This window comes from Dipodomys merriami, unplaced genomic scaffold (assembly GCF_024711535.1).
Source record: "Dipodomys merriami isolate MVZ:Mamm:240054 unplaced genomic scaffold, mDipMer1.0.p SCAF_4, whole genome shotgun sequence".
NCBI lineage: Eukaryota > Metazoa > Chordata > Mammalia > Rodentia > Heteromyidae > Dipodomys > Dipodomys merriami.
The window spans coordinates 4,270,997-4,286,591 of NW_027205603.1; the positions used below are offsets into that span (position 1 = coordinate 4,270,997).

Genomic DNA, 15,595 nt, shown 5'->3' on the forward strand with positions numbered 1-15,595 from the left:
CATTTTCATCATCGTGAGTAATCCAGGGACAATAGTTGAAAACAAGAGAGTTTCAAACAGGTGTAAGCTAAGGTTGATTCCCATGTACACATGGCCAGAGGTTTTTAACATTCCTACCAAAGATTAGGTTCTCGGCCACAATGGAAAATGTTCTTTTAATGTAATCTCTGGTTCCATAGGAGCTTTCCCACAAGGGAAAATAAAAGTTGTAGCAGTAGCTTAAAAGTTATTAGAAAACGTGTTACCTTATGAGGCATTCCTGGGGAACTCTAGCAATGAGGTAGTCATTTACTAGACAAGAGAGTTAAAAAGATAATACCAGCCAGGCGCCAGTGGCTCATGCCTGTAATCCTAGCTACTCAGGAGGCTGAGATCTGAGGATCATGGTTCAAAGCAAGCCCAGGTAAGAAAGTCTGTGAGACTCTTATCTCCAATTAACCACCAGAAAACTGGAAGTGGTGCTGTGGTTCAAGTGGTAGAGTGCTAGCCTTGAGCTAAAGAGCTGAGGGAGAACGCCCAGGTCCAGAGTTCAAGCCCCATGACCGACCAAAAAAAAAAAAAAAGTGTATTACCAGGGCTGGGAATGTGACTTAGTGGTAGAGTGCTTGCCTAGCATGCATGAATCCCTGAGTTCCATTCCTCAGTACTACATAAACAGAAAAGGCCAGAAATAGTGCTGTGGCTCAAGTGGTACAATGCTAGTCTTGAGCAAAAGTTCGGGAACAGTGCCCAGGTCCTGAGTTCAAGCCCCAGGACTGGCAAAAAAGAAAAAAACATGTATTACCAGTACATGAAATTTGGCCAGGCCAAAAAAATCAGCTAGATCACCTAATCCAAAGGTGTTGCTATTGGCTTGATGGCAATCAGATTATACTAGAAAAAGCACAGATTACATGATTAATTATTGAAAACCAGGGCCCCTAAATAATAGAACTTCAGATTGCTCCCACTCTTAGAAACTTTAATATGACTCATGCTCAAAAGTGTTAATTCAGCATCCCAAAATATATCTTCGGCAAATAAAATCAGTCCTACGTGACACGTCAGGGCTGACAACCACACCCTTCATAATGCAGAACCTGGAGATTCCCTGGCTTGGCTTCCAAGCTGCCCAAAGACTGTCCTTGAGCCTTACTGGAAGGCATCTATAACCAAATTCTTCTCAACGCCTACCTACACTGCGGCAAAACTTTGGGTTTTAAGACTGGACTCATGTCTCAGTGGGCCTCTAGACTTTTGGGACTGCATACTCCTTTGGAGACTTCAAGGTAAAACCAATCTCACAGGACAGATCGCTCTGTAGAAGCACACAACATCCTAGATCATGACATCTGTGACATGAAACCTTTGTTCTTTCCCAGGTGTCATATTCGTTTATGCCCAGCAAGTTGATGCTATGGTTATGATTTCATAATTGATCGATTATGCAGGAAATGGAGCTTCAAATGCTAGAGATACTATGCCAAGCCTAAATCCTTAAATAATCACAAAATACCTGTCATTCACTATGTGACAAATTTGGGGATACTCAAATTGCACATCTTTGCTGCAGGGTTAAGCATTTAGGTTCCTTGTTTAACATAATAGCAGTAAAACCTATAGGGAAGAGTCTTGCTATTAAATGATAGCAGTAAAAGGTAATTTAACCATTTGTAGACAAATTCTCATCCTAATTCCCTACTTGTCAGTAGCCTCCAGGCATGCATTGATTTAGTAGTGGAGCAATGCAGAATACTAGTAGGACTTAGGGACCCCTCTTGCATATGGAAGGGACTCATCTATTGTAGCCCTCCAGGACATTGTTGTTGATCTAATGAACATTTAACAGCCAATCATATGTGCTAGCAACTCTGTATCAATAAGTGGAAAATACAGATGAGGAATTTTCATGGCAATCTTGTTACTCCATAGACAGCAAGAAACATGGTATCCACCTCTTAATTTGCATAGATTAACTCATAGTCTTCCAGCAAGTAAGCATCCCTCTACATGATTGGTAGAATGTCCATAAATGTAAAAGTAAATAAGGTTATGATTAGAGATTTGTCTTACATTAAGCTGTTTTGGATCATAGTATTGCCCTGGACTCCCTGTTGGCTGAAAATCAGTGTTGACTAATAGTTAATGCTTCCTACATACATGGAGACACATGACTTCCTACATACATGGAGAAACATGACTATAGTTACACAAACTCTGCTACAAAAAAATCCCTATGGTATTTGGCCAAGATAAATCTATTCCTCTTTATCTGATCTTAATTGGTTTGGTGGCTCTCCTGATATTCATTTTAGTAATCTCCTTATCAAGTGACCTAAATGCTTTGTGTGCAGCCATTCACCATACACCACCTGATCTCATTCCAATTAGAACAAAAAGATGAAGAGAGCTTATCCTATCATTCAACTGATGGGACTTATATCACAACTGAATTCCATACTGAAACCCAACAAGGTCATACTGACAGTGATGGTTTAGGGCTAGTCTCTCAATCTCGGAACAAAAAGGTGACTTAATATATAAACAAGAATCCATTAGCCTGAGACTGTGTCTGTACTTTAGCTCCTGAGTAATAAACTGGAAACCTAACTTAGAAGTAAACAAACCAAAGCTTAACTTATGAATGCATTTTTTATGGATGAATAGCAAATATATGGTTTCAGCCAATCACACCATGCCCAAATAAGAGAAATGCCTAGCTATAACCAGACAACTGACTTCACATCTTTTTTCCTGTTGCCACTTAAATCTATAAGGAACAATGAGATTGACACAGCAATGAGTCTCCTAACAAAGGCCAGAGGGATTCACTGCTGGTTTCAACCACACTTTAGTGAACTAACACACAAATGCTTCTCAAATAATTCCACAAAATACAAAGGGAAGAAGCCAGGTGCTGGTGGCTCATGCTTGTAATCCTGAGATCTGAGGATTGTGGTTCAAAGCCAGCCTGGGCAGGAAAATCCATGAGACTCATTTCTAATTAACCACCAGAAAACTGGAAGTGGAGCTGTGGCTCAAAATGGTAGAGCACTAGCCTTGAGTGAAAGAGCTCAGGGACAGTGCCCAGGCCCTAAATTCAATCCCCCTAACCAGCAATAACAACAAAAAAGAAAAGAAAGGGAAGGAATGCTACCAAACTCACTATATAGTCACTATTACCCTCATACCAAAACTGATAAGAACACAGCAACAACAACAAAGAATTTATAGGCCAGTGTCCAGGGCGAAGATAAGACACAATGGCCAACCAAATTCAGAATAACACATTTCAAAAATCATGCATATTGTCAAGTTTGTTTCATTCCAGAGATGCCAGGATAATAGCACACACTCTCCAAAGCACCTCCAGCAGCCAGAAAGCAATGCATATCTCGCTAACAACAGTCAACGTGCCCAAGGGGTTATTTCCATTGGGCAGGAAGAAGGAACACATCTCTACTAAAATGAGAGGCAAGAACTAAAGAAAGGCAGCCAGCCTTGTCAGTTTCAAAGCCTCAGCCTTGACTGAGATCCTTTAGGGTGCAAAGAGCACAAATGAGGCATAGTGTTCCCAAACAACCAACCTGACATGCTCCCACCTGTTGGGCTGGTGAACTCCAGAAAGGCTTACACGGAGTTCTCATTGTTTGCCCTTACCCTGCATTTTTCTAAATCTTCCCAACACTCTCAGAATAGAGAAGACAAACATTGCTAAGTTTTCACATCACTGCCCATGTCAGAAACCCTAGAAGAACCTCATGTTCAGACCTGTGGTCTACTCCAGAGAAGGTTGTGTGACCTGATCATTCAGTGCTGACAGCAGGATCCTCTCTCTGTGAGGAATTGATGAGCACGAAGCCAGGGACCAGTAGCTCATACCTGTAATCCTAGCTGAGAATGAAAGGATCACAGTTTGAAGCTAGCCTAGGCAGGTAAAACCAAGAGTTTTTTTTGTTTTTTTTTTTTGGGGTCCGGTCATGGGGCCTGAACTCTGGGCCTGGGCGCTGTCCCTCAGCTCTTCAGCTCAAGGCTAGCGCTCTACCACTTGAGCCACAGCGCCACTTCCGGCTTTTTTCTCTTTGCTTATGTGGTGCTGAGGAATGAAACCCAGGGCCTCAGGCATGCAAGGCAAGTGCTCTACCACTGAGCCACCTTCCCAGCCCGAGATTTTTTTATTTTCAATTAAGCAACAAAAGGAAGAAGTAGAGGTATGGCTTCAGTTGTAAAGGCCATCCTTGAGTACAAGGCCCTGAGTTCAAGCCCCAGTATACATACACATTCACATACACACATGTACACACACACACAAAGCTGAGCAGGAGCTGAAGCCATGTGTCGACTAGTATTTTGTGTGCCCTGACTGTGAAAAATAAACATTTAAAACAATGTCCTAGCCAGAAAAAGAAACTCAATTTAATGGAATAAATATTTCTTAATCTGGTTGCTGTATTTAGAAGGTCTCTTCCAACATTTTTAAATAAAACGGGATAATGTATCTGGCATCACTTTCACAGTGTGCCTCTTTGGGTTCTAAAATGTTTGGGAAGTGGTGATTTGGCTCCTGATGGGTAGCGTTCATTCTCATGGAAACCCTTGGTTTAGAGGTCCTGGGTGTTCACCAGTGTTCACACCACCGTGAGTCTGCCCTTCTGACAGAGAAGGAAATAAAGGTGCAGAGTAGAAATGACTCCATGTTGTCACACAGAGAACACAGCCAAAATGATTGCGCCCAAATCAGATAAGACTAAAAGACAGGCCTGTGTGGTTTTCATCAAACTTTCTGTGTTGCCAAACGATGAACTGCCAAATACCTAGGAAGGCGCCAGCTAGAATGTGAGCACGCATTCAGTTCCTAGAATAGTCCCTGGCGTAAAGTGGGCCCTCAATAAATAGTAAGCGCACAATTTTACAAGGGAATGAATTAGGACAAGTGTCACCCTCGAAGATAATTGCAGTCTTGTGTTGTTTCACAATGGAGACGGGGTCAGGAAATGCACGGTTGGGCAACTGATCGATGGCGCCAGAACAAAGCATGTCCTTTCATAGCTTAGTCTAGGCTTCTGCATGCCCGGGCTATGCGGCCTACACTGTCACATGTGTGTTCCATCACTGACCAAATGTCACGATGCTGTCACACATGACTGTATTCACAGAGCCAGACAGTGCATTAACCCTGTAGGGACATCATGTTTCACTGAGGTGCAGCAAATAAATTCAGCAGCTCTGAGAGAAGTTACCAGAATATATTTGCCTGTAGCTTGCAATATCATGATGGCATCTCATCCTCTAAAATAAACACTAGACAGACCCATGACAGCTCTTTGTATGAGTTCCATCCTATCTTTCCTAGAAGTACCCTCCTTTTTCCTCCTCGCTCCACTTTGAATGTCATTCTTTGGCACTTGTGAACTAAGTCAAACTCTTGAAATGAGCCAGGTACCAGTGACTCATGCCTGGAATCCTAGCTGCTCAGGAGGCTGAGATCTAAAGGATCAAAGTTCGAAGCCAGGCTGAACAGAAAAGTCTGCAAAACTCCCAATCCAAAATAACGAGCAAAAGGCCTGGGTTGGAAATGTGGCTGTCGTGGTAGAGCACCAGCTAATCAAGTGAGCTGAGCTACAGTGTGAGACCCTGGGTTCATGCCCTGATAACAGCAAAATGTCCAAAAAATGACACTGCACATTCTGTTTTATCTGCCTGAAATTCCAGAAATAACTGCTTAAAACACTGGGTAAGAGCTGACCTCCTCAAAGCCCTCCCTAGACGCATCCCCTTGACCCTGCCTGGTTTCTCAAGAGGGTTTCTGTGCCCATCGGCATTCTGTTGTGTGGATGTCCATTGCATTTCTACTATCTTGCGGTGATTTATCCATTGGGAAATGTATACATAGATACATATATACACACACATGTACATGCACATACATATATGTCATTTATATACATATATATGTCATATACGTATGTCTTAATCCCTGACTGCACTTTAATCTCCTTGAGAGCTACAGCTGATCTTATTCTACAAATCCTTATTGCCAGTGCAAGTGGAAAAATAATGCAGTCAGTCGTCTTGGACCCCTTTGCCCACCTTTACCCTATCTTTCATCCCCATAAACAACACCTGTAGATAGGTGCTCCAGAACAATTAAATAAGACTGCAATGTATACATATGTATGTATACATACACACACAGAGGTCTATAGCTTAGGCACAAACTGTTTAAAGCTAGACAGAAAAAAAAATCCTTCCCCATATCTCACTGGTAGCTTGCCAAGGGAACAGCTTCCCCTCAGGGATCTCTCGCTCAGCTGTATCCCAGTGACTTCGGAAGAACCATGAGGAACTGCAAAGCCTTGGTCCCAAGAGAAAGAACTGTTAACGTGGGGAGGAGAGTAACAAGGCCTTTGGAAGGATCCAGTGCAGGAGTCAGCAACTTTTCCCAGTGAAAGGCCAGAGGGTAGATCCTGCAGCTGTGTGGGTCAGCCAGGACCAGGAGCCTCCTCCTGCCTCCCACCTGGCTAGAATCACAGGTGCAGACCCCCAAACTCAGCTTATTAGTTGAGATTGGGAGAAGGGTCCCACTAACTTCTTCCTGGGCTGGCTTTGAACCATGATCCTCCTGATCTCTGCTTCCAGAGTAGCTGAAAATATAGATATGAGCCACTGCATCCAGCTGGGCTATTTAAAATCCAAGCACAATGCTCAGTTGGTTTCCCATTTCCATAATATGGAAATGACTGAATGGAATTCATAACACAGTTGCCCAGTTAGAATCCAGTAATCCAAAATGACTGCTATCGGTGAAAACAGATGGCGGTGATGTTTGCATCCTGGAAGACTTCCAGGACAGCCCTGCCAATGCCCACACCCATCTGCCTCTCCCCTTGTAGCACATGGACTCACCCACCTAGACATTACCAGAGCCCAAGACTTGACACACTCACCACCCAGCTCCCACAAGAGCAAGCTGTTCTTCTGGGTGTTGTTTATTTGTAAGATGTTTAGAGCAATTCTATTGTTCCGATGTGTCTGGCATTTAGACATGTCGGTATACCAGCCAGAGTTATGAGTCACCATTGTTTAGTTCCATTTCCATAAAGATTCCCTATGAGACCACTTTAAGTACCAATTCTCCTAAAAGGAACGAAATTGAATTTACCTTTTCAAAAACATATCTAAGTTAGGTAACCGGTAAAACTTCCCGTAAGAAAATCCCACTATGTGCTCTCCAATTAGGATTTCATTCCTCATTGCATTTCTGTCTGAAAAACAGAACCCCCTGTAGCAAAGCTAAGATAGTTCCTGGAGTTTTCACCTTTCGTACTGGGCAAGGTGTTGAGAGCCAAGAAAAAGGGGTTGACAAAGTGAGCCCCGTGGATCCTCTGATTTGTAACAAAGCCCCAAACTCTTTGCTTTCTTGTCTCAGTTAATTGCAGCATTTCAACATGGCTACTCTACCGAATCAACTTGTCTCACAGTCAGACAAAAACTTTCTTACTTCATCACACTCCACCTTTTGAACTTTCTAGGCTGAACTGCCTCTCAGGCAAAAGACAAGGCAAACTTTTAGATGAGTTTCCCTCTCTCTAGCATTTCTGTGGACCAGGAATATAGTTAGGATAGATGTTAAGGGCTTTTTCTCATCCAAACTAGAGAGGTGACTCTCAGAACCCAAGCAGGAGTCAGAGTGACCATGTTCTACCTTTCTTCCTGCCATGGAGTCTTGGTTTCATTTACATTTTCCCTGCCTTACTCTCACCTCCAAGAGATGAATATGGTTAAACTTGTTAGATGGTCTTCTTTTGGTAGAAATGATGCTTCTTTTACCAAGAGCTACAGGTGGCTTGGTAACACAATCCTGGCCAAAGAAATGAGCCAGACTGTGCTTGATAAAACCTTAATCAAGCTCTCTGAGCCCTCTTTCCAACTAAACCTCAACCTAAAAGAATGAAATTGCAAGTTTTTCACAATTTCATCCATCTACCACCTGAACACACAGACAGACCGACAGGCAGAGGCAGAGACTGACTTGCTCAAACTCTAACATGGCCTCTCGAATCTTAAAGTGAGTCCCTCAGATGCCCTCCACTTTTAGTTCCTATCTGATAAAACTCAAAGCTGCCAAAAAAATTCATTGTTCATTCTACTCCAACAACTTCATAGGCCCTGACCTCCCTTTTCTACAGAGTGTTTTATTTTAAATCCTTGCAATGATAAACCCCTCTTCTATCCCTTTGATCATATTGGAGAGTTTCAACAACAACCTGAAACCATTCCTCTGGAACCATTGCAATGGTAAGGCTGTGACTCCATCTCTTTGAGAAGGTAAAGGCCCAACACTATAACCTTGGGCTAGCAAGCCCAGGTGGTCTCATCACATGGTCCACTTCCACATCTGCTTTTGATCATTTTCTACTTCCTGACCAGCTCTGGCCCCACATCCTCCTGATAAAATAAGGTCATCTCCCCAGGAGTCACAGTGGAACTCAATTCTACATTGAAGTCTCTCCCCTCACTTCAGTACTGAATGAAATCTGCCTTTCCCACCATTAACTAGTGTCCAGCTTTGATTTTCTTTGACAGAAACATAATGTGAAGTCTGCTTAGGGACCACTAGAGCAAAGAGAAAACTCCAGTAACCCAAGACTATGACAAAATTTTGAGAGAAACCACCATGTGGGAGAAAGCAGCTATGTGAGGTGGTTTTCTATGGCTGTGGCCTTGGCACCATGAAGGAACAAATGTATGGGCCAAGGTAGCAGGTGCTGGGACTCTGACAGCCTGAGTCTGATGACATGAGACAACCAGTCTTAGACCTGTACTGCCTAATCTCCTGCTATCCATGCTAACACGAACTCGACTCCAAACACATCTATCCTGATCCCACCCACAAGAGCTGCCCAGAGAATGGAACAAGAGGGCAGTAGTGCCTAAAAAATAGTAATGGCCTTGATTCTACTAGCTGGAATCCAACTGGATCTAAAACTTCAGTCAAATAAAAGCAAGTCTGCTGGTCTATGTCCATGACAAGTCTAGGTTTACTTCTAGATTGGGAAGAAGTGGACTCGGGGCTGTTGTCAAAGCCATGGAAGTCCCTCCTTCACTCTATTTGGTCAGCTTTCCCCAGTGACCATCAACCTCGTCTTCAGGAAGGGTCCGCTCTTCATGGTATGAAGATGCCTCCCCATCCCCCACAGTGTCAGGATTACCATCCTCCAGCTGGCCCACACTCATGAGAACCAGGTTCTTCTTTCCCTTGGAACCAGCCAAAGTGACACTGGCCTACCTTTCCGTTTCCACCACTTCTTAACCACTCATCATAGCCAGAGATATGAGAAATGCTGACTGGCCAGGCCTAGACCCTGGGGTATGATCAGTGAGGAAGAATGACCCAAGAAATGTTAGGAAGCCAGCAAAGTCCTCTCAACCAAGCAAAGAGGGAGGCAAAAATAGCCAATGTCACCAAAGGACAGGAATCTTACATTGTCCCCACTGGATGACTGTAATTGCTCTCATTGTGGCAGACAAGATGGCTGCTGCTCCCATCCTCCTGACTTCCTGCAGGAACATGCTTTATCAGTCCTGATTCCACAGTGTCTGGCTTGTAGCAGATACACACCCAATACAAGTACCAACCATTCTACTATTAGTGTAGATGGGTCACGGTAAGCCAAGGATCCCTGGGAGATGATCACAATCATGAACACAGTCTCCTCCTCCCCAACAGAACATCAGCATTGAAAGACACCTTACACATCATCCATTCCAAACTCCTTGCCATACAGTCAAACACCCAGAAGGTGTTTGGACACACAGCTCAGATAGCATGGTTGGTGAAATCCAATGCCACGACCTCTTTCGGTGCTTATAGCAGTGCAGTACCCAGAACGCTAAGACCCAAGTAAATGATACTTTCCCCTCTGTTCTTATGGAGCCTCTCAACATAACTGCCCTGTCCTTCAGAATAGAAGGAGAAGCACAGACATTTGGATGTTGAGCCATCCTTAGTGATTTTACCCTTCAGCTCTCCAGACCTTTGAGTTTTTAACATTGCTTTGTATTTGGGAAGACCATGGCACAAAAAGCCAGAATAGAGACTGAGGCAGGGAGGTGACGGGACTCTTAGAAGATGGGGTGAGGTCCCCAGTGCTTCCACAGATGGAAATTTCCCACCCCTGGGTTCAAGGCTTCTCTGCTTGTTGGCACACAGAAAGCCCAGCAGGGAGATTTATGTGACTGACATTCCAGCCTTGATCCAGGTTGAATAAACAGCCAAAGCCCACAATCCTCAACACGCCTCCAGTGCTTTTGTCCCAGACTCCAGAAGCTTGTCCGCCACAATGACAGATTAGGCAGAAACAAAGCGCAAGGTGCGGCAGGGTACGGTCTACAGTGGGAGAGGCAAGAAATGTGGAGAAGTCCTGCATGCCTCTTTAGAGCCAAAAGTTGGACAAGTCACCACAGATCCAGACTAACCCTGCTGCTGCCCAAGCCAGGGATTCTATACGGAGTCCCAGAACAAGCCTTCCTGACCCAACCGAACAGAATGTAAATGGAGAAAAGGCTCTGCACAAACACAGGAATTCACCAGCAACCTGCAGACTTCCCTCCCCATTGCAGTCTGGGTGGGTATTCTTAGAATTAGGATAGCTCAGTGGGAGATAAAGGAGGCAGGAGATGGAGCAGATGTGCCAAACGAAGAACAGGCACGATGCCTGGAAATTACACCTTCCCCTTAGCAGCCTGCTCTCCAGGGGAGGTGTTGGCAGTAAGTTCTTCCATCCAAACATAGCTCTGTGCAGGCTGTGACTATGCCTGGGCTTGAACCTTGATCCCAGGCAGATGCTGGCCTGAGCTCAGTGGCTCAAGCCCACCACGTCTCGATTTCCTCATCTGTGAGAGGAGGGTACTAGCAGTATACACATCACAGCGTGACTGCTACCTACTGCTAAGTACACTCTTCCCAAGAAAATGTCTGGATAGGACAAGGTCAGTGGATCCACCCATTGCCTAAGACCAGCATTTCCTTTAAAGTCAAATAAAAATGGGGTCCCAGTAAGCCTTAAAAGTGGAGAAAGATGGGCTGGGAAGGCGGCTCAGTGGTAGAGCGCTTGCCTTGCATGCCTGAGGCCCTGGGTTCAATTCCTCAGCACCACATATACAGGGGGAAAAAAGCCGGAAGTGGCGCTGTGGCTCAAGTGGTAGAGCGCTAGCCTTGAGCTGAAGAGCTGAGGGACAGCGCCCAGGCCCAGAGTTCAGGCCCACGACTGGACCCAAAAAAAAAAAAAAGTGGAGAAAGAAACAAACTCCCATCCCTCTTAAATTCTCCTATGCACAGTCTAGTGAAACAAATCTATTTATGGAAATGAAACCCTATAAATCTATTTATAGAAATAACTGTGAGCCTCTGAACGGATTTTAGGTGTAAACAATTTAGAGTGTTTTTCTGTAGATTTTTCCTCCCAAAGCTCTGAGGCCACTGAGTAAATGCTTCCTGTGCCTGTGTGCTTTTCAGCCTAAACGACTCCAAGCATGTATCCAGCGGGTCAATTTCCACAAACAGGTCTGTAAGCAAGAGAAAGTCAATGGAAACATCCACCATCCCTTTAAAATCTGCTTTAAGCTGGATGTAGTGGCTCACACATGTAATTTTAGTTACTCGGGAGGCTGAGAGGAGGAACATCACAGTTTAAGGTCAGCTGAACAATGAGTTGGTGAGGACCTCAACTCGATCAACTAAAAGCTGATGCAGTGGCACATGTCTGCCATTCCAGCTACATGAGGAATATAAATAGGAGGATGACAGTCCAGGCCCATCTGGGCCAAAAGCAAGACCTTATCTCAAAAATAACCAGAATTTAACTGAGCACCAGTGGTTCATGCCTGTAATCCTAGCTTCTCAGGAGGCTGAGATCTAAGGATCTTGGTTCAAAGCCAACCCAGGCAGGAAAGTCCATTAGACTTATCTCCAATTAACCATTTGAGCTGTGGCTCAAGCAGCAAAGCACTAGACTTGAACAAAAAAGCTCAGGGACAGAGCTCAGGCCCTGAGTTCAAGCCCCAGGACTGGCACAAAATATAATAAAATTTTTTAAAGCAAGGCATAAGGGGTCATGACTTAAGTGGTAGAGTGTCTGTAAAGCAAGCACAGCCTGATTTAAAACCCCAGTACCTCAAAAAGGAAGAAAAGGAGGTAGGGAGAAAGGGAGGAGAGGGAGAGATGGGGGAGAGGGAGAGAGGAGGGAGAGGAAGAGGGGGGAGAGAGGGAAAGAGGGGGGAGAGGGTAGGAGGGAAGGAGGGAAGGAAGGCAAGAAAGAAAAATGGAGTAATGTAATTTGTATTAAAACATACATAAAAGTCAACTTATCTGAAATGGAAAGATCTCTCACCCCTAAGTAATCAGATGTAATCAGCATGGTGTCCACTACAATTCCTGGATCTTGGTGATTAGCTCAGTGAAGTGCAGAGATGCAGAGACAATCCCTTTGAGCCATCCTCCTCCTCCTCTCCCTCTTCCTCCTCTAAGGCTAGGCACGCGGGAGGCACAAGAGCCTCAGATAAAGGAAGAAATGAAGATTTGGACTTGTATTTGCAAAATGCCAGAGGGATTAGCAAACATCAACACTGATTATAAATGATGGGACAGTACTCTCTGAGAAGACTGAAAATAAAATTTGAAAGAAGAATGAAAACAAACTGCCATTTTCCATGCCAGAGTCAGAGTACCAAAATTTCACCAAGCCTTCTTTAGTTTCCCTGAAGTGGGAGGATTCCATAAGACAAATTCTACTGTTAGATAGACATCCTCCTTTTAAAGTAATTTGCTTTGTAGTCAAGAAAAGTACATTTAAAAAAAATCAGTAATCTCTCAAATCTCTCCATGGTGACTAGACTAAAACCCAGAGCATGCATGTGAAATGGGCTTTTACATTTAGAACTGGGTTTTCCCTTTTTTCCCCCCTAAAGAACATGAACAAGAGTTTTATAGTTATTATTGCTAAATGCCACAGAACAAATTGTCAAGAACCAAATAGTATCAAATGCCATCACACATAACAAGGACCCACTTTAAGTCAGACAATGTGGGGGAAAAGAAACTCAAAATTCTTTCAGTATCCATTAAGTTGTATAGGGTTTTTTTTTGACTAATGTATCAAACATAGGAAGACTATTTTAGTTGCAGCAAAAAAAAAAAAAGCTCTTAAGAGGCCAATTTTCTAGTTTTCCTTTTTTGGCAAGAATTGCTAGAGCTTTTATTATGGTTTCTTAGAGGTGTTACGTGCATGCTTTTCAGAAAAGGAAATTTAAATTTGCATACCTCTATGTACAAATGCGATTTTTTTTCCACCTTCATTCTTCTCCCACTGAAAGTGATGAAATCTACACGTTTTTGTTTGGGTAAGAGGCCTTTGCTGCTTTAAAAAAGCACTCTGCAGCTAACCTCCACTTCCCACTAGTGAAAGAAAATAGTTGTGAGAAAGAGGAGGGTGCTGAGCAGGATTTCATTAGCACTTTCACTGGGCAGATGCATTTTCCCCCTTTATGAGTCTGTTTTAACTCTACTAATCGACTATGACCAAACTCAGGCCTAGAGCACACTGCATCTCTCTTTGCCTCTATTAGCCTCGCTCTTCTTCTTGCTTACTTGTAGCATCCATCTTTTGTCTATAGTCAAGCATCACCATGATAAAATGGTCCTCCACTGAGATGCCAAGCCCAAATGTCAATCACAATAATAGTAGCAAACACCTACAGCATATCCCATATCCTGACCATTGTTTGAGGAGTTTTACATATGTTAAGTCATGGACTCATGAGTTAGGTCATCTGTTCCTAACAGTGATCCCACTGATGACAAGTCCATCTCAGCCTCCTTCCTACTGGACCACAATTTTGTTAAGGTAGGCTATCTTTGGAAGTAGGTCCTTACTGGTCCAAGAACCTGAAGGAGACCTCTATTTAGGGCCTGATGAAGAAGCATCAGGGAGGCGAAGTCATCTTTACCCAATGATTCATTCATGAGGGAAACAAGTTGGTTGTAGAGAGAGAAGTTGGTTATGAAGATAACTTTTCTTGTTCTTAATACAAGAATGTCTCCCTGTTTGGGGTCTTAGTGGGTCTAGTGTTGATGTCTGGAACTGCTTCAGCCTTTTTGTGACCACAAGGAAAGATAGACTTAAGACAATACCACACACAGAGTGTTAAGCCCAGAGGATCATGAAGAGAGAAACTAAAGCCCTGCTAACATGGATCTGGAGTTGCTATAATCTTTGCTTACTTGCCTCATGTAGTAATACAGTTTCTCATTCTTTCAAGTGTATTGACCCCAGGTTTCTCTTACTCACAGTCAAAGGCATCCTTAATTAATATAATTAGCTCTACTTCCAGCTGGGCCTGGTCACTCATGTCTGTAATCCCAGATACTTGGGAGGTAAAAACTAAGAAGTTTGAGGCCAACTCAGGCAAGAATTTAGTGAAAAATCACAGAACAAGCTGAGTGCGGTGGCATATGCCTGTAATTCCAACTACATAGGAGGCAGAAGTAGAAGGCTCATGGTCTAAAGCTAGCCCAAGCAAAAAGCATTAGACCCTATCTGAAAAAAATAAGTAAAGCCAAAAAAAAAAAGAAAAGAAAGAAAAGAACAGGCTTGGAAGGAGCCGAAGTGGTAGAGCACACAAATAAAATAATTTTAAAAATAATTTAGCTTTACTTTATAAAGAGAATGAGAGTGCAAGTGAAAACTAATACCGTACTGCTATGCTGCTCAATGTGGGAAGATCATGTAGACACTAATGACTAAAATTTGCACATAAAATAGGATATCACACCTGCAGAACTTTCAGTGACTTGGAACTCAAAGTACCTCACAAGGAACACAGCAACAAGAGTCTCTGTCTGAATCTCCTCTCTGCCAAAGTGAGCCTCCCAAAGTCGCTCCCTGGTCATAGGCCTCTGTCCAGTAGGCTGTAGTTTGTATTTTCCTAACACCTAAGAACCTCTATGAGCTGGGCGCTGGTGGCTCATGCCTATCATCCTACCTACTCAGGAGATCTGAGGATCACAGTTCAAAGCCAGCCCAGGCAGGAAAGTCCCATGAGACTCTTAGCTCCAATCAGCCCCCAGAAAGCCAGAAATGGGGCTGTGGCTTAAAGTAGTAGAGTGCTAGCCTTGAGTGAAAGAGCTCAGGGAGAGCACCCCAAGCCCTGAGTTCAAGCCCACAACTGACCAAAAAAAAAGAATCTCTATGGCCTTGAATAGGGCACAGTTCTCAGTGTCCTTTATCCATCAAAAAGAGATGAGCAAGGAGGTCAGCTCAGGTGCTAGGAAGCACTCTAGAAAGACCCAGGATGGTGGAAGGACAATGACCAATAACCCCATTTGTGGTGAAGATAAGGGGTGATGGATGAGACATCCCCAAATTAGAAATAACTTCGGTTTACCATGATGAAATATGCTGCCTAGGAAAGGCCAGCTGGCTAAGGTTTAAAAAGAAGCTCAAGGTTCCTGACTGGCATTTCCATTTGCGAGATGACCTGGCTGCCCAGCGGGTCTCGGGGCGGTGTAGTGCACACAGCATGAGCACTGGGCAGCCGGGCACAGGCCAGAGTTTTC

The 15,595-nt window shown here is 43.8% G+C and overlaps 1 protein-coding gene across 1 annotated transcript in view; it reads right to left on the minus strand.

The window, feature by feature from the left end:
• The window catches only part of Ccdc3 (coiled-coil domain containing 3), an 82,989-nt gene that overhangs the window by 33,397 nt on the left and 33,997 nt on the right, over window positions 1-15,595 (minus strand). The gene's annotated exons all lie outside the window — the stretch shown is intronic.